Source organism: Pogoniulus pusillus, chromosome 28, assembly GCF_015220805.1.
Source record: "Pogoniulus pusillus isolate bPogPus1 chromosome 28, bPogPus1.pri, whole genome shotgun sequence".
Classification (NCBI taxonomy): Eukaryota; Metazoa; Chordata; class Aves; order Piciformes; family Lybiidae; genus Pogoniulus; species Pogoniulus pusillus.
The window spans coordinates 13,694,962-13,722,570 of record NC_087291.1 but is presented as its reverse complement, the minus strand read 5'-3'; the positions used below and the strand labels follow the sequence as shown (position 1 = coordinate 13,722,570).

The following is a 27,609-nucleotide window of genomic DNA, read 5'->3' as shown; positions in this document are numbered from 1 at the left end:
GCCTGGCTCCAGCCTCCTGGCACTCACCCTTTACATATTTGTAACCATTGATGAGGTCACTCCTCAGGCTCCTCTAAGCAGCACAGCCCCAGCTCCCTCAGTGTCTTCTCATAAGAGAAATGTTTCATTCCCTTCATCATCTTTGTGGCTCTGCACTGGACTCTCTCAAGCAGTTCTATGTCCTTCTTGAACTGTGAGGCCCAGATCTAGACACAGTACTCCAGATGCAGCCTCAACAGGGTAGGAGTAGAGAGGCAGGAGGACCTCTCTTGATCTACTAGCCACAGTCCTTCTAATACATCCCAGAACAGCTTAAATAATAAATATGTTGAGGAAGAAGGTGGAGGGAAATCATATTTTTTGAAAGCCAGGCAGGAGAAGAGTTCTTAGAACATACAAACACATCCAGATTCCAGTCTATTTAGGAGAAACCTGATGGCATGATGTGGTGGCAGTCAGAGCTGTGGGTAGATGGAGAAATGGAGAGGGAAGTGAGGCAATGGGAACCAACTGGGGCAGGAGGAGGAGACAGTATGAGTGTTTCAATGAGCCTTAGTTACCCTAGGCAGGGTAGGGTATCCGATGTCAAACATGCAAGTTCTGCCTTAGGGATGCAGGAAGAAAAGTATTTCTGATAATGCCTGAATTGTGTCCTGTCCAACACTCTAATCAAAGGTCTGTGAGAGAAGACAGGGTGAGGATTTTTAACGTTTTCACATTTTACAGCTGGTTACAGCTTACTTCAAAGGGTTAGAAAGAACACAGCAATTGAATGTGTTGGTGCTGCCTTTGCACTAGTGACTGGAGCAGATGGCAGAAAGGCTGTGCTACAGAGAGAGGAGAAAAAGGAAGGAACTGGTAGCTTCTGTGAAACAGCAGACATGCTTGCATCTGGTCCTATGCCCATCACATTGTATTGTGAGTATTTTTGCCAAAGATTGACTCTGTTCTGCAGTTTTCATTTAAATGGACTGATTTAAGCAACTGCCAGAAAAGTTGCCTCATGTTCAAAATACAATTTTAGGTCAAACCCAGGGAAAGATTTGTTTGAGAATAGCCTGGAAGGAGTGAGGGAAAGCAAAGGAGATAGAATTTAGGTGCTAGTATTAAATCAAGCAGTGTGGGAAAAGACACTTGACTTTTCTTTAGCTTGAATGAACATAATCAAGACTGTGATTTCCCTGCTTTCTGGCAGGAAGCTTCATCCATTTCAGGTATGTTCAATGTAATGTGGGACCTTTTCTTTAATAATTTCCTGCTTTTGTATAATCAGTAGAATTCAGCTACATTTCTAGTGGAAATCAATGGGACAAAAGGGCATGAGAAGCCCACTGTTGTTCAAAAGGAGTTTCTCTACCTCCTATTGAAAAAGGCCCTTGCAGTGATATGAATCCAAAAATAATTTCATTCATAAATGGTGTGGTTGGTTTTCACTTGTAGTAAGCAACATATAGTTCTAGTTCTTGAATCTCCTGAGTTGTCTCCCATTGCCTGACTTCCATACAAATCCAGATCTCTCTAAGGGTCAGGTAAAGATCTGTATTTTCATGATCCCTTCCCATCACTATGGATGGGAAGGGATGCCATCCATAAGGACCTTGACATGCTGGAGAGGTGGGCACAAGCCTACCTCATGAAGTTCAACGAGACCAAGTGCGAGGTCCTTCATCTGGGTTGAGGCGATCCCAAGCACCAGTATAGGCTGGGCAGTGAATGGCTTGAGGGCATCTCTGAAGAGAGGGACTTGGGGGGTACTGGTGGATGAAAAACTCAATATGAGCCAGCAGTGTGCACTTGCAGCCCAGAAAGCCAACCAGAGCCTGGCCTGCATCAAGTGTGGGCAGCAGGGTGATGGAAGTGATCCTTCCCCTCTACTCTGCACTGGTGAGACCACACCTGGAGTACTGCATCCAGTTCTGGAGCCTCTATTAGAAGAGGGCTATGGATGTGCTGGCAGGTGCCCAGAGAAGGGCTATGAGGATGATCAGAAGGCTGGAGCACCTCTCCTGTAAGGAGAGACTGAGGGAGTTGGGGCTGTTCAGTCTGGAGAGAAGTCTCCAAGGTGACCTTATTGTGACCTTTCAGTATCTTAAGTGGGCTACAAGAAAGCTGGAGAGGGACTTTTTAGGCTGTCAGGTAGTGATAGAACTGGGGGAAGTGGAGCAAATCTAGAAATAGGTAGATTGAGACTGGATGTTAGGAAGAAGTTCTTTAGCATGAGGGTGGTGAGACCCTGGAAAGGGTTGTCCAGGGAGGTGGTGGAAGCCCTATCACTGGAAGTATTTAAGGCCAGGCTGGATGAGGCTGTAGTCAGCCTGATCTAGTGTGAGGTGCCCCTGCCCATGGCATGGGGGTTGGAACTAGATGATCCTGGTGGTCCCTTCCAACCCTGACTGATTCTATAAGTTTATCCAGAACTCTTGCTGGGGTTTTCCTTTGCTTTCCTTTTGTAAGTGTACTTTGATGTCTCTATTAAACAAACAGAAAAAGAGTTCTGAAAATGTCCTTGTTCAGAACGAACAGGAATGTCATGATGTGACTTACAAGTAGCTGCTGAAAAAAGTCATTTGTATTCTCATCTGTGCAGTAAACTGTTGGGAAAAAATACATGATGATCCTGTGTGGATCTGACACCAAATGCTCATAGTGCAGATAACAATTTTGATGACAGTTAGACTCCTATGTCTCCATATTTTCTACTCCTGCTCACTTTACTAATGTCAACAACTACAACATTTTTTGAATACCCTGGAAAGGAGAGGCTGCATTTTGAGAGTTAATACCACAAAAAGGTCCTTGCAGAGCACATGTTTTGAACAAGGCTTGGAAGAGCTTGCAAGTATGCCAGGAATCTCTGTAGTTTGTTATCAAGCACAAACTGTAACATTTACATTGCTTAAACTTTATCCAGCCCTTTGCCATAAACAGGATTTTATGCTGTCTCTCCAGTGTTCTATCTATGGCTGTGTAGGCTTTACCCAGAGAACTGGATTCTCCTGAGGTTTCTGAGGGAATATCTTAAATCACATTTACTAGATCACAGAATCATAGAATGGTCTGGGTTGGAAGAGACCTCTGAAGGTCATCTAGTCCAACCCCCTCTGCAGTAAACAGAGGCATCCTCAGCTAGCTCAGGCTGTGACTTTGTTTCCTTATTGTACAGTTACTATGCTCTCTTCCAGTCATCAGCTGCTATTTTTTGAGCAAATAACATGGGGCCAGATGCTGCCATGACGATTGAAGGGGAAAAATAATCACAGATGGACCACTAAATAGATATTGATGAAAACTGTTTGAAGGGAAAGGCACACAGTTTACTTTGTAGCATTGTGGTTTGGCATCCAGGGAAACATGAACCTAATGCACTTCTGAAGTTTATGGCAGTGGGAGCATGCAAGCAAGTCCACTAGCAAGTTAGAAACAGATGCTTGTATCTGTTTTTTTCACCACATCCTCTAAACATAAAACATAGTTCAATGACCTGCTGAGATTTCAAGCTACCTGAAAAAAAGTCTGTAGTTGGGTAGTGGTGCAACTTTCCCAGCCTTAGCTTTAGATTGCTTTTAATTCTCAAAGGCCTTGTCAGAGTCATTACTGTCTTGCATGTTCCCAGGGGCTGCCAAATCTGTAACAAATCTGGAGTTAAAAAGGACACCCAAAAAAATATTGAGAGGAAGGTAAAACTTGAGGAACGACTCGTCACTTTTTATAGCTTTGGTATGAGGCAGGACCAGAGGATTTCCAAGACAGTCTGATCCTTTCTCTGTTCCTTCTCTGATGAACCAAAGTAAAAGGAGCGGTCAGCACATTGCTAAAGTCTGTGGACATGTCTGTATTATCTGGGCGTACTGCTGGCATTGCCAAGAATCAACCTTGCAAAGCCAGGTGGTTGAAATCATATTCTCTAGATGCTTTGTCATCCACAACGGGTTGCTGTAACAAAAAGGAGAATCATTAATTACATATGAGAAAAAAATAATTGTGAATGCAAAAAAATCCAACTCTTGGTCTTGAGGTCATTTGGGTCTCATCTGTTGGGTTGGGTTTTTTTTTTCTGAAAGACATTTAAGCTTGAATTAAATAACTCATTTGGAAAAAAAGGTTATAGAGTATCCGAAGAGGAAAAACAACTGCAGCATTAAATAGCTGTTCAACCTACTACTTCGTTTAGAGTATAACAATGTAAACTACCTCTTATCGTTCCTTCTGCAGTTGTTATTTATGGAGCACTGAAAGCAAAAGGCATTTTGAAGAGTCCATAAGGTTGGGCATTTTATACATGTGTCAAAATAAAGTTTTTCCATGTCGTCTCTGCATGAGCATAGATGAATTCAAAATCTTCCATGCTAACAATGAAACACCATTCCATAGTCCAGTCAGAGATGAGAACTGATTTTATTGCCTTTCCTACTTGTATGGGTCTGATTTAGCTTCCTGGAGCCCAAATACCTAACAGAACAATACACTAATAGGATGCCTTTCCCTCTCTCCCTTTTGGGAAGGAAAGGATTAGATGTAGAGAGGAAAAAAGGGGGTAAAACACCCAAAGAGGAGTTTTGCTTTGATTTGGAAGTTAAAAGAAAAAAAACTTTAACAATAAAGAAAAGGTATTTAAGGTAAAGAGAGTTATAAAAAGGTATAGGGAAGGTAAGCAAGATTCAAAATTTATATACAACCAGATTGAGGGCAATGGATCTAGGTAGATTCAGGAAGGGGTTGTCCCACCACGCAGTAGGGTGACCATGTGGTAAAACCAGGAGCAGCAGGAACCAGGGTGCTGCTGGCAGGCAGAGAGGCAAGTCAAAGAGAAAGAGAAAAAGGAAGTTCCCCTGTTTTTATAGGGGGTCTAGGTAGGAAGTGAGAGTGGGCTAACCACTACACCTGGGGTCAGGTTCAGACCATCCCCAGGAGTGGGCCCTTTACTTCATATGGTTACCAGAGAATATCACTATGATGGCTCCGTTGCCAGACATAAGCCCATGGCAGCATCTTCTATATGATTTTTGCAAAGCATTCACTCTGTGTGTAGTTTGAGTGCTTTGGGACTTTGTGATTGAACAAGTTGGTTCTACTGAGGCTTGAGACTATTAAAGGAAACAGTCAGGGGTTGAAGATGCTGTACAAGAATATCTTCAGTTAATTCAGGAAAATGCAAGTTAGTCTTCTGCATATACTGATCATCTGGTCCATTCTTACACAGCCCTTGGAAAATGACATTGGAATGAATTCTAGGATGCAACTTCCATTGTAGTGATCATGTACTTGCATCTTTTTGTGTTTGTCCCAGAGAAACTGTGTAAGACAGACCAGATCAGTCCCATAAAGCGAGGAACAAAACCTTAACCTTGTTTCCTCAGTATTTCATGGGAAATTGGGAGGACGAAGATCTCAGAGCGTAAAAGCTTTGTGCATTGCCTCCTTAAGTCTTCATAAAGCCTTACAAAAGAGTGTCTTAGGATATATGCAGGTTTTGTTGATACTTTTCCCAGGTTTCATGATTCCACAGTACATTTGCAATAGCAGGCATGCAAATTAACCTCTTGACTTAATTGAATTAGCTGCGTGCTTCAAATTGAGCCAAACACTTCAGCTGCTTTCAGGCTGATTCAAGTAAGAGGAGAGATCAGAATCAAGTCTGGCTCTTCTGTGTGATGACATAAATCCTCACAAATCATTAGGTACCATTATTAAAAGATAGCATTAGTGATAATAACATCTGCATCTTGCTGTAGTAATCCTTGTTTGCAAGTACTGCTATCTGATGGCTAGAACAGGTTTGCATCGAATGACCTCACAGCAAATTCATCACACAGGAAGCCTCAGCTTCTGGAAGAGCAAGAAAACAGATTCTTGACATGTGCTCATTCACATATCTTTCCAATAACCTTACTGTAAAAAAAAGGAGGAATGTGAATGCATGGGCAATGTCTTTCATACCTTAATAAACCCATCTGGAGTCCTTTTTGTCTTGTAACAGTGATCGAAGCTGTTTGGTTTTCTGTTTTGATTGTAATTTGCAATGTATCAAAACTTAGAAATGCCCAAGCCTGCACTACTTTCACTGTGGGATTACTGCATCTGCAGTAGAGAAGGGGAGATTTAGGTTAGATTTTAGGAACAAAGCCTTCACCATGAGGGTGGTGAAAAACTGAAAAGGGTATCTATCCAGCAAAGGCAAACTCTCATCACCTTACCCACTAGTGTCCCACTTGCAAAAGATGACTGACCATTAATGAGCTCAACCATGCACTGCAGTTTCAAATTCATTACCTGTCTGCTGTGAAATGCAAAACTCTTCACTCAGATGATTTCTAAAATGCAGGCTGAGCAAAATTTGCAGTTTATTTTAAACAAGGAGCTTGACAAAATTATGAGGTCATTCTTTAATGTCTTCTGTACACGTTTCAATCCCTTTGGACTTGTTTCTGATGACAGCTGAAGTTGTTCCAAAGAACTAGTGTGCTTTAAATTAAAGGCATCTGTAGTGCTGAGGATACTGTATTATGACAATATCTCTGCTTCTCCTCAGTGTTTCCTGCTGTTTTATTCTAGGTCTATCACCAGTGAGTAGGGAAAGCTGTCCTGTGGCTCTATGCTTAGATTTATACCCAAAGTATGAATTTATTAGAAGTCTCTGACACCTTTGTCAGACATGCTATAATGAGAATTCTTTCAAGGACAATGATTAACAGAAACCTCCAGGATTTACAGCTCAGTTGATTTCTTCTGTCTTAAAATCACTAAATTAAGAAATGTCCCTCTTGCAATACAAGAGGATGAATTACACACTGTCAACATCCCTTGAATGGCTGGCCCTGTTTACAGCCTGTGAAGGATCGATAGAGACTTGGTCATTTTCAAGTGCAGGGGGGAAATGATGTGGGGGAATAGGTGAATTGTCCTCCTTAATCAGTGTTAGAGTTGAACTATATAAGATATTAATACCTTACCTCTCTCCATATCCCAGAGCAGAACTAAAAAGCAAATCCACTCAAATTATTCAGCATGCTAGAATAATTAGTGCTCTCAGACATTAAAATTAAAGCCCTTTGCTTTTGCCTTGTGTATTTTTAAATATGAATATATGTATATATATATATGCACACATGCATGTAGAAGTTGCCTGCTGTCTTTATCTTTTGATTTTAGGTAGAGCAAGAATATTACAGATATTCAGTAAGGAAAAAAAAAATCATGCTGGGTCATTTTCTGAAATGATGAAGTCACTAAATTGTCTGGGCTTAGGCTGGGGTGTTGCTTCTGTTCATTAATTATTATCTGAATATTTAAAGTGAGAATTGCTTCTCTGGCATCATAATGATTTTTTGTAAAGGGCGTAAAAACTTGAGGGATTTGTGCATTTCATCAAGATTACAAACTCTCTAAAAGAAGGAAAATAATGAGTGTCTTCATGTACTGTGAAAAAAGTGTAGTGCGATGGTTTGGGTGTTACCTGCCCCCTCTCCTCCCCCAGTTAAGAAAATCATCCAGACTAGACTCAGCCAGCTCTGGTAATTGAAATTGAATGAAGCTTTGTATTTACGTCTTAGCACAATATACAAGCAGATATTGACAATCTATACAGCTATAGACAGAAATATACAAGGTAAAAGGGAATACAGAAACACAGCAGCCTTCCCAGAAACCTGAGTCCCCAGGAGGGGCTCTCAACCACCCTTCCACCTTCCTCCCACCCCTCTACCTTAGCCTAGATCTTTGCCTTACGCCCAAGGTAAATTGGAGGGTCAGCCAGAGGGATTAGGAAGCAGATGGATTAGTCACACAGATGGCAGGTTAGGTTAGACAGAGAAGTGCAGCCCAGAAAGAGACTCTTGTTATCTGTGTTTACATTCTTGTTCTTATATATCTCAGCAAGCCTATAAGTGAAATAGACATCACCACTGTTTCCCTTTCACAGCCTGTAGTCTAATTCTTCTCAACAAAATTCTAGCTAGCTTCAAACTAGCACATACAGGAAGAAAGGCAAAGGCTGGGAAGGCAAGAAAAGGAGCTGATTTTTCTCTGAAATGCTTTTAAAGCATGTATAAATCAACAGCACTCTATAGCAGCTTCACATTGGATGTTGGAACTAGGTGTTTCAAAATTATACTTCCAGCTAGGGGGAATCAACATGAGTTAGGCCACACCTTGATTACTGTGTACAGTTCTGGGCCTTTCTGGGCCCCTCAAATTAAGAAAGATATTGAAGTGCTTGAACTGGTCCAGAGAAGGGCAGCAAGGCTGGTGGGGGGGATGAAGCACAGCCCTGTGAGGAGAGGCTGAGTGAGCTGGGGGGGTGCAGCCTGCAGAAGTGAGCTCAAGGGAGACCTTACTGCTCTCTACAATTATCTGAAAGGTTGTAGCCAGGTGGGGGTTGGTCTCTTCTGCCAGATACCCAGTGACAGAACAAGAGGACACAGCCTCAAGCTGTGCCAGGGCAGGTTCAGGCTGGATGTTAGGAAGAAGTTCTTCACAGCAAGAGTGATTGGCATTGGAATGGGCTGCCCTGGAGGTGTTGAAAAGGAGGCTGGATGAGGCACTTAGTGCCATGGTTTAGTCAATTAGAAGGTGTTAGGTGATAGGTTGCACTCAATGATCTCCAAGGTCTTTTCCAACCTGATTAATTCTGTGACTGTCTTGACTTGAAGAGCCATACCATGCTTGAAAATAAGTGCCTACTGTATCCTACCTACACAGGCAGAATTTACTTTGGAGATCCTGGAATGTGTCTGAAATGGTTTAAACAACACTCATGTTGAATTTATGTATTTTAAAAGGTAATCTTTTTTTTCTCTTTATTAGTTGAGGTTTGTAGACACAGGGTGCAAAATTTAGCACTGCAGATCATAGAAGATTCCATAAGCTCACTTTGTGTGTTTTTCAGTAAAATGAGGCCTTTGGAATTTGATCTCCACAAGTTTCCCAGCAGAACACCAGTAAATCCCTGCTGTCAAAAAAGAGAGTCCAGCAGTTCAACTAATGTCTCCTGAGCCAGGTTTGTAGTTCATTTTTTCCGAGTCAGGTCAAATCAACGACAAAAACATTGCAGTACTATCCATAAAAAATAATATGTAAGAGAGAAGAGAGGAACTGGAGAGAACAGATCTAGAAAGGGTTTTCTTTGACTTAGACTGGGAAATCAATTTTTCTTTTAGCTCATTGCAGTTTCTTAAAAATTCTATTCATATAAGTTGAAAAACATTCAAAAGAGATTCACTTAGAAACTGTTTAGCAAGTAAACCACTGACTCCAAGAATATTATGCAAACCCTTCTGATTGGTCTTCAACTTCATTTTTGTATTTAGATAAACAGTTTGGCTCCCACTAATGTGTTTTTGCTACTTCTGTAAAACTCATTTTAGGATGTGAAGTCCAGTGGCAGGGTAATTATGAAGATGATTACATTGCGATGCCATATGCTGTCAGATGATATCAAGCTGTTGCTCATCTGTACAATTATTTTCTCATCAAGTCAGTTTTGGATCCATTCTAAGGGCTGCATAACAATATTATAGTGGTAAATCTGGCATGCTGTGTAGAAAGCACAGCCAAATATGCTGCCATTCAACTTCCATACGGGCCAAGAGCTACGGCCAGATTTTCATCTCTCATTCCACACTTGCCTTTGGTAACATGGTTGTTGTTCTTGGTTCCTCCTAGGCTATGCACTGCTGCGTGTGGTAATAGAACTGTGTTGTTTTATAGGAGTAAAAACACTTGATTGATTTTTGATTGGTTGTAAGCATTAGATGTGGTTTACCCAAAATTTATACTTTTGTGATCTCAATGGGATTTATCCTTCATTGGTATAAACTGTTATTTCATCAACCTTCTATTCCATCTCTATCATCTGCAAGACTATAGAAAAAATTTGGTTATGAATATTTTTCTAGACTTCCTTTTCTTTTTGGTTTGCTATCTATCTTTTGTCTTGGATAAGTACAGATCACTGCAAATAGGGCTACTGATAAGACAGCACTTGAATAACAATTTTAATCCAAGATAAACCCCCAAATATTCTGAGTATCAGCATGAATTTCTGATTATAGAAAACAGATGAGAACCTTTAAGAGTCCAGGGTAAACCCTTTGACAGCGTACTCGATATGCTAAGTCCTTCCTTTTCATGGCATGTGAGGAATGTCTCTCTGATTTGTCCAACACATATGGGGTGATTTGGGAAAGACCATCTGCCCTGTGGTATAGCACAAATAAAGATGGCTGTTGCACTCAACAACACATCACTCAAAGAATTTGGCCCCCCTTGGAAAAGTCAGTGCAAGAAAATTGGGTTGCTTTGCTGCTATTCATTACTGCAGAGAAGATGTGATGAAAGGATGATCAGAAGCGAGACCAGGCTAAAATAACTATGGAGTGGAAAAGAAAGAAAAAATGGGTTTGTTTAGCTAGGTTCCCTCTGAACTTTTTTATGTGTAACCATGGATTGTGGATGCAAAGAGCTGATACCCCAAGGGGGTTACACCAGTTCTATTCCACTGGGACTCCTCCACTCAATTCTTCCTTCATGGCTGCTTGCTTTAATTCAGACAATGTGCTTGTGCTCTCTCTCCCTTCTTTCCCTCCCTTCTTTCCTTCTCTCCTTTTTTCTCCCTTCTTAATTTCTCTCTCTCCATTCATGAGATTACTGCTGAGCAACAGTTTCTTCTCTCAGGCTAGATGCTGGAGGTCTATTAAGATGCTTATGCAGAGGGGCTTATCTTGGCATTCCTGTACTGAGCTCCAATTTAAAAATGCTTCAAGTTAGAGCAGGAGCTCAGTGTGCCTCTGAGTGGGCTGTAAAGAGTGAGAGGGTATGGTGGATACCTGCTTCAATCTTGCTGAACTAATAACTTTGTCAGTCTTGTGCTCTGAGTAAGGCAGCTTTAACTTCTCAATTTACTCCTGTGAGTGACAGTGGATGTGTGGTAGTCTGAAACTACAAGCTCAGCACAGATAGTCCACTCCTGTGCTGGAGAGTCCCCTCCAGATGATTCAGTCAGAGTCAGAACCTTCTCCCATCTTGTTTTGCACAATAGTAATAATACCTCTTTACTGGGTGAGGCACCTTGGTCCTCACTGAGTGAGATTGTCTTGAACCATGTATCTGCTCTTATCAGACACCACCTGGAGTACTGTGTACAGTTCTGGAGCCCCTAACACAAGAAGGACATGGAACTGTTACAGTCGAGTCCAGAGGAGGGCCATGAAGCTCAGAGGGCAGCAGCAGCTCTGCTATGAGGACAGGCTGTGAGAGTTGGGGCTCTGCAGGCTGGAGAAGAGAAGGCTTCAAGGAGACCTTATAGTAGCCTTCCAGTATCTTAAGGGGGCCTACAGGAAGACTGGGGAGGGACTACTGACAAGGTTGTGTAATGACAGGTTAAGGAGCAATGGGTTTAAACTGGCAAAGGGGAAATTGAAACTAGATGTTAGGAAGAAGTTCCTTGCAGTGAGGGTGGTGAGACACTGGCACAGGTTGCCCAGGAAAGTTGTGGCTGCTTCTTCTCTGAAGGTGTTCAAGGCCAGGTTGGATGAGGGCCTTGAGTGACTTGTTCTAGTGGGAGGTGTCCCTGCCTACGGTGAAGGGTTGGAGCTGGATGATCTTTGAGGTCACTTCTAATTTAAACTATTCTGTGGTTCTATGAAAGATCTCAGAAAGGGGACCTTTTTCAGTACTGCAATGCTATGTCCTCTGCATTGCTGGGGAGCTGGCAAGAGAGTGTGAGGGTAGGACCCTACTGGCAAAATGCCCAGGGACTATGCCAGAGAAGTATGCCAACATGGCATGGTGTCATCTCTGCTGCTTCTTGGAAACATCACCTGAAAAATGCCATCCTGGAATTGTTTGGAAAAACATAGTTATAAATCACAAGCATGCCAAAGGCTGCTCCAAAAATGTTATCATATGAGCAATGACCTTTCAGCATTCTGAGCACATGCCCTGCTCATATTCAATTTACCAGTGCAGACCTAGCTTCTGTTTGACAAATGTTAGTCTTGTCATTGTTTCCTGAGGTTAGAGCTCAGGGATGTTATGCAAGTTTTACCTAGAAGAAAGCTGCATCTTTTTTTCCCAGATTCTGGTGGCCAGGATTTTAAAAACAGCATAAGAAAATGCTGCATGAATTAACTGGGTTGCTCTAGGGGTTTGCTATAGAAGTTGCACTGGGTTCTTCACTGATGTCCTTCACACAGAGGGCAGCAATGGGACACCCACAGAATTACTCCTTTTGTTGCTGTTTCAGTTGCTAAGGGAAAAGTTTGGATAAGAAAAAAGGAATGGTGGTCACTATATTCCCTGGAGTTTTTTTAAGGCTAAATGGATACTGTTGGTTTACAACAGCCTTGGACAGACACTGTATGGCAGCACTACTCTTGGTTAAGAAGGATGAAAAGAGGATTCTTTCATTGTAGATAGGTTCATGCCCACCCAGTCTGTCAGAGTGAAAACACAGTAACTGATTGCAAAGAAACATTTCTTTACTTAATGATGGTAAATTTTCAGCTGTGCTTTGCTTGTGTAATAGAAAGATATGATGCCATTTCTGGCTCTTACATTATTAATTCTATTTGTCTGGATTGATACCATCTGTTTCTTTATGAAGCCTGTGGAAATGGATTATCAGAGAGTACTTCACTCACTTCCCAAGGTCTTCCAGTTAAAGTTTTACATGGTTTTTGTGTGTCCATCTGTTAGATCTCAGACAAAAGTAATTAAAAAGAACATTGGCCATTTTCATTTTAGAAATGAGGATCTTGCTCCTTCAAGCCTTGGGGGAACAGGACAGGTATAAAAACACACCAAAGGGAAGATCAAAGCATACCAAAGGGTGAGCAAGTGGAGTGCCTAGAAGGCACTGTCTCAGACAAAGCATACATTGCCGCCACCACAAACAGCTGAATTGTCTGAAAGTGTGCTGAGCTCTGTGGACTATTTAGCTTCCTACTAAGTGGGCTCGTGACAGGTCAAAATAAGACAAATTACTTCCGACAGACCTCTAGTCACACTGTTGTAGCTAATCTTGTGCTAAGGTCAGGGTGGCTGCAAGTGCGTCTCACTCCTCCAGATGATGTGATTCAGTGAGTTATATATGAGAAAGCATAGGTTAGATGTGCACACTCACTCTGATCAGCCTCTAGGTGAGCACTTTGAGAGATTCCAATTTCATTCATTGACTGAATGCTGGGGAGGTTGTTAAAAAACATGAGCTGTGTGAAAGTAGCTGAGAGCTTTTAATATAACCTTATTTATAGCAAACCTTGAGAGAGACAGAAGTGTTTATTATGTCCAAAATGCTTCCAGCCAAAAAAATGTGGAAGGTACAGGCAGGCCTTGGGAGCAAGTAGCTAGCACCTGTCTCTGTAGACAGGCTGCTGGCAAGGTCACCTTGGCTGATGAAATGGGCTGCTCAGCCAACCTTGTGATAGAGCCAGGTAGTATTGCTATGTATAAATGGGTTGTATTTGTGAAGTATGGAGCCATTCACAGCTTGCTTTGGGTATGGATTGCTGAGATAAAAGCAAACAGACAAATAGTTGCAATTGACTTATTTTGTAGTTTGGTGCATTAAATACATGGAAAATTTGGTACTGGCTTATGATTTTTTGTTATTATTTATTTGTCCCTCTGCAGTTTGACAGTCTGGTTTTCTGAAAGGGGTGTTTTTATTTCACTTTGGGTTTAGGCTGTCAGAAATTTGGTACTGTGTGATACTGGTTACAAAATACTTCCGAGTTTATCAGTGGTTTAACTGAGTCTGTAAACAACTGTAAGGGGGGATGGATGTGTGCTAGTTTGAGTCTAGCTAGAATGTTTTGCTGAGAAGGATTAGGCTGTGAAAGAGAAAACAAGAGTGATGTCTACTTCACTCATAGGCCTGCTGAGAGGTATAAGAACAAGAATCCAAACACAGATAAGGCACTTCTGCTTGGGAGCTCTGAGCTGCATTTCCTCCTCTAGCCTCTCTGCAGTCTCTGATTAATCCACTTTGCTTCCTAACCCTCTGGCTGAAACTCCATTCTTCCTTGGGACTGGGGTGAGGTTGAGAGGGGTGGGAGAAGGTGGAAGGACAGTTGGGAGCCCCTCCTGGGGACTCAGGTTTCTGGGAGGGCTGTTGTGTTTCTGTAGTACCTTTTACCTTGTCTATTTCTGTATATAACTGTATATACTGTAAAGATCTGCTTGTATACTGAGCTAAGCTGTAAATATAAGCTTCATTCAAATTTCCAGAGCTGGCTGAGTCTAGTCTGGGTGATCTCCAAAGTGTGTGGGGGTGGGTAACACCCAAACCACCACAGGATGACAGACTTTTAGTCCTTTATCCATTGAGTCATTTGGATGTCTTTCTAGTATATGCCGAATGAGTTGCATGTTACTGCCTTGACACGCAACTTATGTAAAGCTCTCTTACAATGTCTGGTTCAGAATGCAGAATTTGTGAACTCAAGGCCTGAGTGTCAGCAGAAGGACAAAGGTCTGGAGTGAAGCCTGCTGAAAGTGACAAGCTCAGCCTTGGGCACTGAAGATGAAAAACAAGAGTGTGTGGGTGAGTGTGCTTCTACTCTACAAATATGCGTGAGCTTTTAGGTAGTCCTGGTTTGTGGTGTGCTTAGCCTTAGATTGGTTTTGACAGGAAAAATCAGGAAAGTGACTGCATAGCTCAGTTGCTAGGATCTGGTCTACTGAAGGAAATGTCTCCTGACATTACTTACAGAAAATATAATGACGACAAACAGGAGTTAGAGAGAGAACAGCATTATAGAAAAGTCTGAAATAGAATGCACTCTGCTGGTCTATGGGAAGCTGAGGTTTATGCTTGTCATTTCTGTCAGTGATCTGACAATTAAACTGATCATTTAGAGTCATGGTCTCATTCTCTAGCTGTACCCTGAAATTTCTCCTTGACAAAAATTGTAAAGGAACTCCTGTGGAGACTGGTAGGATTTCCAAAACACTGCCACAAAAAGGGATGTTCTCTCAGCTTGCATACACAGCTGGTGCCCTCATTCACTCATTATATGCCTTTCATAGTTAAAACCAGTGATGACAAGCTATGGAGCAAAGCTGGAGATGGGTAGGTTCAGACTGGATGTGAGGAGGAAATTCTTGACCATGAGAGTGGTAAGAGTCTGAAATGGGTTGCCCAGGAAGGTGGTTGAGGCCCCATCCCTGGAGGTGTTTAAGACGGGGCTCTGGCCAGTCTGATCTAGGGTAGGGAGTCCCTGCCTATGGGAGAGGGGGTTGGAATTAGATGATCCTTGTGGTCCCTTCCAACCCTGACTGATTCTATGATTCTAATCTGTCAGAATTCATGCTAAGCATCACGCCATCAGAGATTTTTGTCTAGTAGCTGATGAGCTACAATCCTTTACAGAACGGTACCTAATATCTGGCATTTTTATTGTTGCTGGCTACAGCTTTACAGGAAAGGTATTGTGATGTGCTGTCACTGCTGTCATGCTGTTGGCTGAAACCCGTATGTTGTGATATATGTGAGTTCTGGGATGCTTACTGATACACGCATTTGACTTCAGATTCACTCTGTTTTCCTCAGCCCTATGTGAGGCCCTGATCTGGTGCATGCCACAGCACATATTCTGAAGCAAAAGTTTGCTGAACTATTTTAAGTTCCTTAACATAAGGAGCATACACAGCTGCACATAGTCCTACATCTGTGCTATCCCTTCAAAGCAAAGAATTCCTGAATACCATGCTTTCCATGTTGTGCTTCAAGTTAAAAATGGGTTTCAAAGATACTCAGAGATCATTTTCTTTCTCATAGTGATGTTAGACATATGCCAGCAGAATATCAAAGAGGGGAGGGGGAGGACTGTTTTTTAAATAGTGGGAATTTTTTTTTCAGTTATTCTTAACAATGTTTCCAAAGCCTTTTGGTAAATTCCTTTTTTCTAAATCCCTGTTTGACCTCCCAAATGTGCATGTAGAGAAATCATAGCCTAGCTGACCTACACACTTTACACTCTTGTACTTAGAATGGTATCTAGTGAAAAAGCAAACAACTACCAAACACTGGTAGCTGGCACTATTTATGTACTTCTAATAAAACAGAGAAAGTTCTTCACAGGGAGAGTGATTTGCCATTGGAATGGGCTGCCCAGGCAGGTGGTGGAGTCACCATCCCTGGAGGTGTTTAAGAAAAGCCTGGATGAGGCACTTAGTGCCATGGTCTAGTTGATTGGACAGGGCTGGGTGATTAGGACAGAGATGGGTGCTAGGTTGGACTGGATAATCTTGGAGGTCTCTTCCAACCTGAGTGATTCTATGATAATTCTCTAATATGCAGAGCACTTAGCTCTATGTTTCTTCCAAGCTTCTATAGGCCAGGACAGAATTATAATTGTGTGTGCAATTGTGTGGAGGAGGGGATGGTTCTGAAGTGTCAATAGCATGAAATAATGTGTGGATAGTGTGCAACTCAAAATGAGTGTTGCATGCTGTGAGATGTGGCATGCAGGCATATGGGCGTGTTTAAGATATTAAATCCTGCTGCAATGTTGCTGGAGGATGACACAGAGAGAAAGGAGCCCAAATTTGGTCTTTCCTTTTCTGTGCTGACTCCTGGGAACTGCCTTTAGCTTATTCAGTGCCAGCTGTGCTTGGACATTGTCCAGAGGGAAAGCTTGTAGAGACAGACCAATGCAATGCAGGGACGCTGGCTGCTAAGGGAGCTCTTGGCATTGAGAGGGCCTGGAAGATCCATTTTTTTCCCCTGGCCTTTTGTTTTACACTGTGTAATAGATGTATTATGACAGACAGACTTTCTTCTATAGTCAAAATGTAATGCCATATCAGGATGCAGCCTGACTTTTGAATTGTGGGTACAACACTGTATCTGCCTAGCTGGTGTGTCTAGTGCCATAATGCTCCACGCAGAAACATTCAAAGTGGCCCTTCCTCTGGATAGGTGGAGTGAAGCATTCACTCACATTGCTTCTTTTTGCAGTGGCTGGGCATCTTTGCACACCACCAGGCCATGTGAGCACTGCAAGATGCTCAGTGAAATGGAAAAAAAAGTGTCTTTTCCCTACTCTCTTGCTTTCCTCGTGTGGGCTGCTCCAGTGTTGCTTTGCAAGGACTAGTTTCTCCCCCAGTGGATTTCTCCTCAGACTCTGTCCATGCCATCCTGCCACAGGCTGTTTCCACTTAGGCTAATCCAGCAAAGAGGCAACAAATCCCACAGTTACAGCTCTGGTGTCTCTGACTGGGAGATTAGACACTGACCTTTTAATGTGAGACTGGGCCAAAGATTCTTAACTGTAAAGAGTGCATTTTGACATTTTAAAAAGTAAATGTCAAATACTGAAGTAAGGAGGAGAACACACAGACTACTGTTACAGAAGACAGAAAAAAAGTAAGGCCTCACTGATTAATCAAGAGTAAGTGGCACCTCAGTGATACCTCTGAGGTACCCAGGCTGCTTGAATTCCTGCAGAATAGAAGAATGGGGAAATTCATCCAGTGCTAATCCAGTGATAATTCAGTTTTTCTTTTAGAAGCCATGTGGAAAGCTGTAGTTCTCTATCACATTATGTATGGAGGGTCTAAGAAGTTTTCAACAGTATTGCAATTTTTCCTGGTGTCCATTAAGTTACACCTGTCAGCCAACTGGGCCCAGCAATTTAGGGTATTTTAACTGTTTCTTAACCTTTTTGCATATTTGAATGATTTGAATCTTCTCACTCTTTCCATTTATTTCACCTAAGTGAAATCTGGTGTCTCAGCACTCTGAATGGTGGAGGTAGCATTTAGAATCGCACTACTATCCTTCTCAACAACTTTCTAAGTCTAACACTGCCACTAGTCATCAAATGTTAGATTTTTGAGGCTTATGCACACACAGGATCAGTTATCTAGCTGCTTTTGTATTTACCCACAAGTACGAATTACTATCAAGTCACACAGTTTTGCTGAAGCTTAATAATAAGGAGCACATAATGTGGCCAGCAGGACAAGGGAGGTTATTCTGCACCTGTACTCAACACTGGTCAGGACACACCTTGAGTGCTGTGTCCAGTTCTGAGCTCCTCAACTCAAGAGAGATGTTGAGATACTGGAATGTGTGCAGAGAAAGGCAATGAAGCTGGTGAGAGGCCTGGAGCACAGCCCTGTGAGGAGAGGCTGAGGGAGCTGGGCGTGTGCAGCCTGCAGCAGAGGAGGCTCAGGGCAGAGCTCATTGCTGTCTACAACTACCTAAAGGGAGGCTGCAGCCAGGTGGAGTTGGTCTCTTCTCCCAGACAACCAGCAATAGAACAAGGGGACACAGACTCAAGTTGTGCCAGGGGAAGTCTAGGCTGGATGTTAGGAGGAAGTTGTTGGCAGAGAGAGTGATTGGCATTGGAATGGGCTGCCCAGGGAGCTGGTGGAGTCACCGTCCCTGGAAGTGTTTGAGGAAAGATTGCATGAAGCACTTAGTGCCATGGTCTGGTTGACTGGCTAGGGCTGGATGCTAGGTTGAACTGGATGAGCTTGGAGGTCTTTCTTCAAACCTGGTTGATTCTATGATTCTATGTTAGGAGGATAAGAAAATCAATGAAATATAGCAGCTGTCTACTGAGCTACTTTTTGTGGGGCAGAACTAAACAAATCAAATATTCAAGTGGTAGTATTACTTACCATTACTGATAAAAACCTCTGATTTCAGTTGCTTAGAGATTTTTAAAAACCAAGATACACCTATACCTTTAGCATGTTAAAACTGACATAAGTTCTCATCATTCAGAGCTTGAGTTTGGCTCTCTTAAGATGCCCTTAAAACTTCATATTCCCTGATTTTCTGTTTGTTCTAGTTTGTGTTGATTAAAACAGTGGGATGAAGCTCTTTTTAAACAAGAAAATCAGCAGCAGCAGTGAATTTATGATCAACAAGTGGAAGAAACAAAGTGAGGCTTGATTTTCTAGCTGATCGGAGTGGATCTGGCGTATGCTAGGTTGTAATATAGAGCTTTCAGCTGAGAGGTCTGGGATTGTCTTGCAACTGGAGATGATGCTCACATGTTGCTTTGTCTAAGTTAAATTCATATTCATTAATTACACAAAATTAAGGATTGAAAGTGTATAATCTGCATGGGTCTCCAAGGAAGTGGAAACCCCTCTAGCACACCTGAAAACACCTCAGGGGGCCTACTCTGTAGGTGGAAACAAATTCAGACAAACTCCATGTAGGACTCAGAGCAAAGCCTGGATCTGTAGCCCTCTGATCATCCTCGTGACCCTTCTCTGGACACCTTCCAGCACGTCCATAGCCCTCTTGTAATAGTGGCTCCAGAACTGGATGCAGTACTCTGGGTGTGGTCTCACCAGTGCAGAGTAGAGGGGGAGGATCTTGATGCAGCCCAGGCTCTGATTGGCTTTCTGGGCTGCAAGAGCACACTGCTGGCTCATATTGAGTTTCTCATCCACCAGCACCTATAAGTCCCTCTCTTCAGGGCTGCTCTCAAGCCAGATCATAAAACTCCATCAAAGACAAACATCCTAAAAGTTATTTTCTTTTAATAAGTTGGTCTAGGCTGAATGTTGACAAATTTTATTGTGTTAGTTTTACTTCAATAGGCCTTTCTGTGTTGTGGTGCCTTATAAATCAATATATTAAATTGGGGGGAAATCAGGTTCCTTGGACAGCAACAGAAGTCAGAAGTCTGTTTCTCAGGGTTAATAGTTCAAAAAGCTTTCGAAATGCACTTCAGTATCATAAAAGAAAAATGGGTATTGGGCTACAACTCACATAAAACAATAGAATATTGATTCCTCAGGCTTTAATCCTAGGTGGGCCTGAAAAGCAATTTATTTTTATGTCTTTTTTTTTGCAAATAAAGTGTTTTATCGATAGAATTTTGCTAAGGCTGTAGGAATAAATCTTTCCTATGAGGAAACTTAAGTAATAGGATTAGATTTTGGACCACATAATCTCTCATGCTTTTTTTTCTCTCTCCCTTAAAAGCCTATTTATGTTAACTGGTTTTAATTGAATTATTTTAGGGTACTCAAAAAGCCTGAATCAGGCCAACGTGTTAAGTGGGATGGATTTCCCAGGCAACAAATTTGATGATCATCTTTGAAAAATAGGCTAAGAGATAATCAATAACTCCCTAGGGATGTGTGTTCAGACTTAATGGATCTGAGCAGATTTTCCTCGTATTTATAGTTGCTCTTCTCTAGATGGTAAAGCAAACATATGTTGTTTAACAGAAGAAGGACTGGGGATAGTGAATTGTATAAGATTATAGAAATGGTATTACACATTTCCCTTCATTCCTTTCTCTGTTATGACTCCCTATAGAGACTTCCAGGGACCTTGACAGTCCATGTCCTCATTCTGTTTTGTTGACTGTAACGGGTAATTAAGAAGCAATAGGGACCACTACAGCCTTGCCCTGTACAATAGCTGTGGAAGCATGGAAAGGCATTTCCCCCTAACTGAAGAGCACATAAGCACTGTCTGCATCCAGAGGGATGTGTGGCAAATGACCAAAAGTCAGAAGTCAGGTACTCTCAGAGATGTTTCTTCAGCCTTCCAACCATATTTGTATCATAATTGACTGAGTGTCTGTGTGCATGCCTAACATGAGCCATTCCTAGGAGACTGATCTTTTGTGTGCACTTATGGGAACACTGTAGGCTGGCTTATGGCTTGTGACGTATCACTTACATGAGTTTATGAGAGTTATGCACTAAATCCTGAAATTAAATAACAACACTAATAACATAATAATATTGTTAGAATTGCACTGAGTCAGTGAACCTCTAAACCACTAAATTTTCATTTTTGTCATTTTAGAAAAGGCTCTGTCCTGTGGTTTTCCCCTCTATCCTTTTTCATTTCTTTTCACTTTGTACAAATGAGTGATCTGCATCTAATGCCTCGTTATATAAGGAACATTAAATAATGACCCTAGCCCATGTCTAAATAGCAAAGAAGAAAATTCACATGATCTCTTGCTGGTGACTCTAATATGAACACAGAATCAGAAACATTCAGGTTGGAAAAGACCCTCAGGATCACCAAGCCCAGCCAATAAGAGCCCAGAGCCCTGTGAAGCCTCACTTTGAACATTCTCCAGGGATGAGCTTTCAACCACCTTCCTGGGCAACCTGCCCCAGTGTTTCACTGCCCTTGTAGCAAAGAATGTGTTCCTACCATCCAATCTAAATCTACCCTTGTCTAATTTGAAGCCATTTCCCCCCATCTTATCACTGCAGCCTTTGTAAACAGTCTCTCCATCCTTCTTGTGGGCGCCTTTCAGGTACTGGAAGGCTGCTATTAGGTTTCTGTGGAGCATCAGAGGTTTAGACACATTGGAGGCATTGTGAGCTCAAAAAGTAGGTGATATTATTTATTTATATATTCTTTATGTGAGCTAAAAAAGTAGGTAGTATTAATTTGGTATTGTCACACCTGCCAGATGGATTTTAGGGTACATATGTTTGAAATTCCTTTTTTTCCAAATGTATTTATTTTAGCAAAGAGAATAATTTGTAAGTGCATCTTCTGCAAAACTATTCACTTAATGTGTGATAGAGCAAGGATTAGTGGTTTTAGTCTGAAAGAGTGTAGATTTAGATTAGACATAAAGAAGAATTGTATTGCAGTGATGGAGGTGCCCATCTAGCCTCAAGGGGTGGTAGAAGCCCCATCCCTGGGAGCATTCCAGATCAGGTTGGATGGGGCTCTGAGCACTGTGATCTAGCTGGGGAAGGGGGTTGGACTGGATGACCTTTAAAGGTCCCCTCTAACCCAAATTATTTTATGGTAATCTCCATGGCAAATAGCCATAATACCTTAAAGACATAGTTTGTAAGACTTCACTCTCTGTAATCGGTGTAGGTATAGGGCTGGAATTTGGTGTCATCAGTTTGGTATCATCAGCAAACTTGCTGAGCAGACACTCTGTCCCCTCACCAATGTCATTGACAGAGTGCAAATGGATAGAGGAGATGTGGCTGGATTATAAAAACTAGGGGAAACTTAAGGAAAACACATGGCTTTCGTATACTTCCCTTGCTTTTCTCAATGAACTCCTGCTTCCTGAAGGAATCCTTTCACATTAGGAGCTCATTAGTTCTACTTCTGCAAGTGTTTATTATTCAAACAAGTGTTTTGCTGAACCAACACACTACATGTACAGGCCACTGACAACTAATTTGAAAAATAATTAATGATTGGATCTTTAAAAGAGGAGGAAAAACCCAACCAACCAAACCCCACTAACAACAACAGCAACAAAAACAACACAAAAAACAAACAAACACAAAACCACCACCACCAACCCCCCCAGCAACTAGTTTCCTTATTTTCACATGCACCTAGGGAACATGCTAACTAACACTTTGTGCTGCAGTACAGTTTAGGATTGCTATTGAGAAGGAATGTCAGGGGTTTTGATCACCTAAAATGATGAATTCTACACTAAAATACAGAATTGATGTATGGTTAATTTTCTGTTATGCACTGAGTTGTCTTTGTGTCTAAGGAGAGGGAAGTAAACAAGCCAAAATGAAAGAAAAAGCAACCCCCATAGGCTTATTGTAGTTGAGCAGTTGCACTGGGAGACTGCAAATAGCTCAACCACCTTTAGTAGCTAAATTTGGCTGTGCTACATAATAAAAGATCAGCAATTTTTAGCCTCCCAATTCAAAAGAAACAATACTCATGTATAGAAAGGGGAAAACTCCAGTGCAGCAATCATCCTGCCATGTGCAGAGAGAACACCTATGTGGCTGCTTGGTGGAACCCTGGGCTGTGTTCCTCCACTTAGAAAAGTTTATGGTCTGCCAGATCTTATTTGTGGTCATTTCACCCTCAGATGCTCAGGTCTCCAGAAGAGCTTAAAGGCTGCACTGAATTAAGTGTTAAGAATATTTTTAGTAGCCCTCCAGCATCATTTCCCTGTGAGTACGTGTGAACTATCTGATGTCCATGACTGCCTTCTGCAGTGTGTCAAGCTGCATGGGGAGTGTCAGCACAGTACCAGCAGGAGATACCAAATATTCTCTGGAGGACAATGCTGCTGACAGCAGATCTTTGAAGTTTCTACCTCAAGTAACAGCATATCAAAGTGTGTAACTGAAAGGGAGAGGCTGAAGTGCTATGCTGTATCAAGAAACTGTGCACTACAGCACCAGGGCTCCATCGAAGCTTCTCCTCCAGTCACTCCAGACAGACATCCACCACCTTGACCAGATAGGCATAGTATGTGGAGCGATAGAGAAGGAGAAAGCTCCAGGGACTGGTTTGCTGATGGGGCCAAGGGAAACAGGAGTTGTGATTCTGGAATGTAATACTCCATGTGTGAGATCTCAGATGGGTGAGCTTTATTTGTTCATTCTGCACTCTATGTGTGCGTATCTTTGGGAAACTTCCACAGAGAGCCCTCTCTTGTGTACAAACCTGTGTAGATACTCTGTGTCACTTTCTTATCCTCCTACAGCCATGAGCTTGATCCTAACCAAAGCTTTGGAGGAGAAAGCCCATGTTAAGAATCTTCTTTTTTACCATAGCAAAGTCTGTATCCTTTGAAATGCTGAATCATAGAATGGCTTAGTCTGGAATGGACCTTAGACATCATCTAATCCAACTTCCCCAGCATGGGCAGGGATGCTCCTCAACTAGATTCAGTGGCTCAAGGCCTTATTCAACCTGGCCTTGAACACCCCCAAGGAGAAAGCATCCACAACCTCCCTGGACAACCTATCTCAGAGTATCACCTCTCTTGTAATGTAGAATTTCTTCCTACAATCCATTCTAAACTTACTGTCCTTCGTTTTAAAACCATTCTCCCTTGTCCTATTGCTAGACACCCTTACGAAAAGTTCCCTCTCCAGCCCTCCTCTAGGATCCCTTCAGGTAGTGGAAGGCAACTATGTGATTCCCCCCAGTGTCTTGTCTTCTCTAGGCTGAAAGGAGAGAGAGGGTGAGGGCAGGAAGTTGCAGAAAGCACAACTCAAAGCATCGCCACTGCAAACAGCACAAACAGAAGTGCAGTGGCTGAGGGGAGACTAAGAAGTTAACAGACAATTTAAGGAGAAACAAATTAAATTCTCCTCAAGGAGATATTTTAAGATTCCTGGCTACTCCTAAGGAAGTGTCAGATCAAGAAATGCTGTAAAACTCCCTTAGCACTCACACCTTGGAAATCAGTGGCCTTCCAGATCCAGGGCATTTTCTGAAAGTAGTAGCTTGATCCTTAATGACATTGAACAAGAGGCCCCCAGCTGAGGGTGTTTAGCCAGAAGGAAGAGCCACAGAACTCAGCACCCTCAGGATCAGGCCTTAGATAATTGGCCAGTAGCCTGAAGGTTTATGTCACATCTTGGTATTGCTATACCTTTCCTGCTGATTTCTTTGAACTCATTACTCTCTCTTTGTAGAATCAAATGTGCGGTTTGACTCATTTAGTTATTAGGGCATAATAGGGCCTAATGACAGAAAGGGCTATTTCATCTGCTGCAGAAAAAGAGCCAGCAGCTGGAAAGCAGGTAAATGCTCCTCGGGGTGTAAGCAATTACACAGCTTAGAAGCACTGCTGGCCCTCATGCCACTCCAACTGTCACAGTTGCACCATCCACCAGCAAAAAATCCAAACCCTCTCTCATTCCGCTCTTGCCCTCTGGAAGAGGAGGAGGATATTTGAGAGGGTGTTCAAATGCTTGCTGTGCCTTTAAAGCTTTTGTCATGCTGAAAGCTGATGAGAGTTAACAGTTTCAAAGCGCTTTGGTGTAGCTCACCAGCAAAACAGAGATTTTTTTTATTCCCACATTTAGAACACAGGGACCGCCCAAGCAATTTAATTCTTTTCACAGCTTTCCTAAAATGGTTGCAATCTGTGTGATTGGGGTGGGGAGAGCAGGAATTGTTGAGGAATTTTTGCTGTTACAGCTTAGTCTCTGCTGTAGATTTTGCTTGCGTTTTGCTGTAGAGACAATTCCCTAAGGTCTGTTAAAAATAAGATTTTCTTTTTGAAATTTATTTAATTTAGCTTTTGTACTCATTTGCACAGGATGAGTTCATAGATTCATAGAGTGGTTTGGGCTAGAAGGGACTTTAAAGATCATGGACCTTACAGATTATCCAGTTCCAACTCCCCATGGGCAGGGTCAGCATTCACTGGACCAAGTTGCCCAAGACCTCATCCAACCTGGATGTCAACACTTTCCAGAATACTATGGTCTTGTCTACCCTTCAGTCCCAATGGATGGCACTGGGCACTGGTGCCATGGGGCAACACTGTGCATGAGAGAAATGTGGTAAGGGAATTGTATCTAGCTGGGTACTTTTCATGTATTTACAACTCATGGAGAGACTGTTGTTAATGTGTTCTGGATTGTTTTGAGAGGCAACCAGTAAGAAGCACTGCAGAAAAGATCCCTGTCTCAAAAAACTGAGTGTACAAATCATAGAATCACAGAATGGTCTGGGCTGGAAGTGACCTCCAAATGTCCACTAGTCCAACTTCCTCTACAGCAAGCAGGGGCATCCTCTACTAGGTCAGGTTGCCTAGAACCCTGTTGAAACTCACCTTGAACACCTCTAGCCATGGGGTCTCAACTACCTTCCTGGGCAACCTGTTCCAGTGTCCCACTACCCTCATGGTAAGGAACTTGTTCCTGACATCCAGTCTAAATCTGCTCTTCTCTAGTTTGAAGCCATTGCCCCTCAACCTATCACTGCAGGCCTTTGTGAACAGTCTCTCCCCACTCCTTCTTGTAGGCTCCCTTCAGGTACTGGAAGGCTGATACTAGGTCTTGACATAGCCTTCTTTTCTCCAGACTGGACAAATCCAGCTCTGTCATCTTGTCCTTGTAGCAGAGGTGCTCCAAACCCCTGATCGTTTTTGTGGCCCTCCTATGCAATACTACAGTGGGTTGTCTTGATTGCCCTATGACAGAACACTCACAATGTCACATGCTGATCAGGGAAGCTATTGTCCCATATGCTTACTTTTCAAACTAAGTTAGGATTTTCAGTACTAAAAACTATTCATTTCCACTGTGTCTATCCAGCTCTGTGTGGAACAACTGCGCTGCAAGACCTGTCTTTAAACTTACTAGCCTAGATTGCAGATGTCTCAGCAAAAGAGCTAATGCAAGCTGAAGCACCTGCCTGAGAAGCAGAGTGGGTACCAGGGGAGGCAGGAGAAGCACAAAGTGGAGTTATGCTTGCTCCACTTTAAGAATGAACAAAATATAACATAGAAAGATCCAAGTAGTCTGATGCCCATCGTGGCCAGTGGCCAAAAGATAGATTCTAGGGACAGATATAGGAGGACAGGGACAAAAATGGTAAGGTTTTGGTTTTCTTCTTTTTTGTTCCTTTTGTTTTCCATGCTGAAGACCTCTAATATGCCTGATCATTTCTCATTCTAATCCATTTCATGCCTTTGACAAATGTCATTGACTTCTGTGAGTCTATTTGAGATGGAGACCAAAACTGCATTTTCCAAGATACATTTATATCACAGATTTAATCTGCCTCTTAATGTTGATAAGTAGTTTAGTTTGAAATGGTAAAACTCCATACCATTGCTAGGCTTTATAACATCAGAAGACTTTGTTCTTCTATTTTTACTCTAGCTTTCCACAATTCAGGAGCAGATTGCAGCATCTTTGAAGGTAAATAAAATACAGTTACTTAGCCTCACCAACAATCACTCACTACATGACTGCTTAAAAACCCTTTCCTGAACCCTTCCTGCTACAGAGCTCTTCAAATCCAGGAGGACATAGCTGCCCTGTTATGGATGCCTTTATACTGAATTACTTGAGAGCACTTCTCACACTAGTGGATGTTCTTAATTCTTCTTAATTCCTTTTTCCAGTTTCCTTTTATTTTACATTAAAGCAATCTGATACTGCTCTAGATATATCAGTACATGGTTGGTTTAGTCCACAGCAGACACTCTGCTAATGGATGATGTCTAACAAGATTGGTTCACTGACACTGGCTGGAGGTTTGAAAGAAAAAGCCTTGCATGCCATTAATGGCTTTTTAGAAAACAGGCTCTTTGCTGCTCTGGATCAAGGACAAGAATGAATGTCCAGATTTTAGGGTTCTGGCTTAAAGAGGGAGATTTCAAGAGACTGTATTTAATGCTCTGCTCTTGTGCTAGTTTTAATATTTTGATTAATAGAGTTGACTGACCAAGGAAACAGGTGGTGGGCTAAGTGCATTTCCTGATGGTTTTCTTATTGTTTGGTTAGCCTGACCTACTTCTTTCATCCTTTTTACTCTGGTTTAAGCTTAACTAATTGGATGACAGTATGGGTCACCAGCAGCATAAAGGAGCTTTTAAGATTCATCATTGCTTGTACTTGGTCCTTTATCATACTTGGGGGAGGGGTAATGGCTGGCTTATCTATCAGCCTATGTATCTATTTACCTACCTATCAATCAGTCATCTATGTATCTATCAACCTATGTAAGTATCTATCAAGCAACCAATGTGTCTGTCTATCTATCAATCTACCTATCTATCTATCAGTCAATCTATCTATCAGCCTATCTTTCTATCTATCAATCCGTCTATCCATCAATCTATCAGTCTATCCTTCTATCCATCAACCTATGTATCTATCTGTCTATCAATCTACCTATCAATC

General features: G+C 42.1%; 1 long non-coding RNA gene across 3 annotated transcripts in view; it reads left to right on the top strand.

The window, feature by feature from the left end:
- The window catches only part of LOC135187922 (uncharacterized), a 246,559-nt gene that overhangs the window by 202,950 nt on the left and 16,000 nt on the right, over positions 1-27,609 (top strand). For 2 of the 3 annotated variants that reach the window (XR_010307496.1, XR_010307497.1), the window contains 2 exons: positions 8,885-8,995; positions 14,422-14,542. This is a non-coding gene — a long non-coding RNA (uncharacterized LOC135187922). The remainder of the gene's footprint in view (positions 1-8,884; positions 8,996-14,421; positions 14,543-27,609) is intronic. The other variant, XR_010307498.1, reaches the window with a different exon arrangement.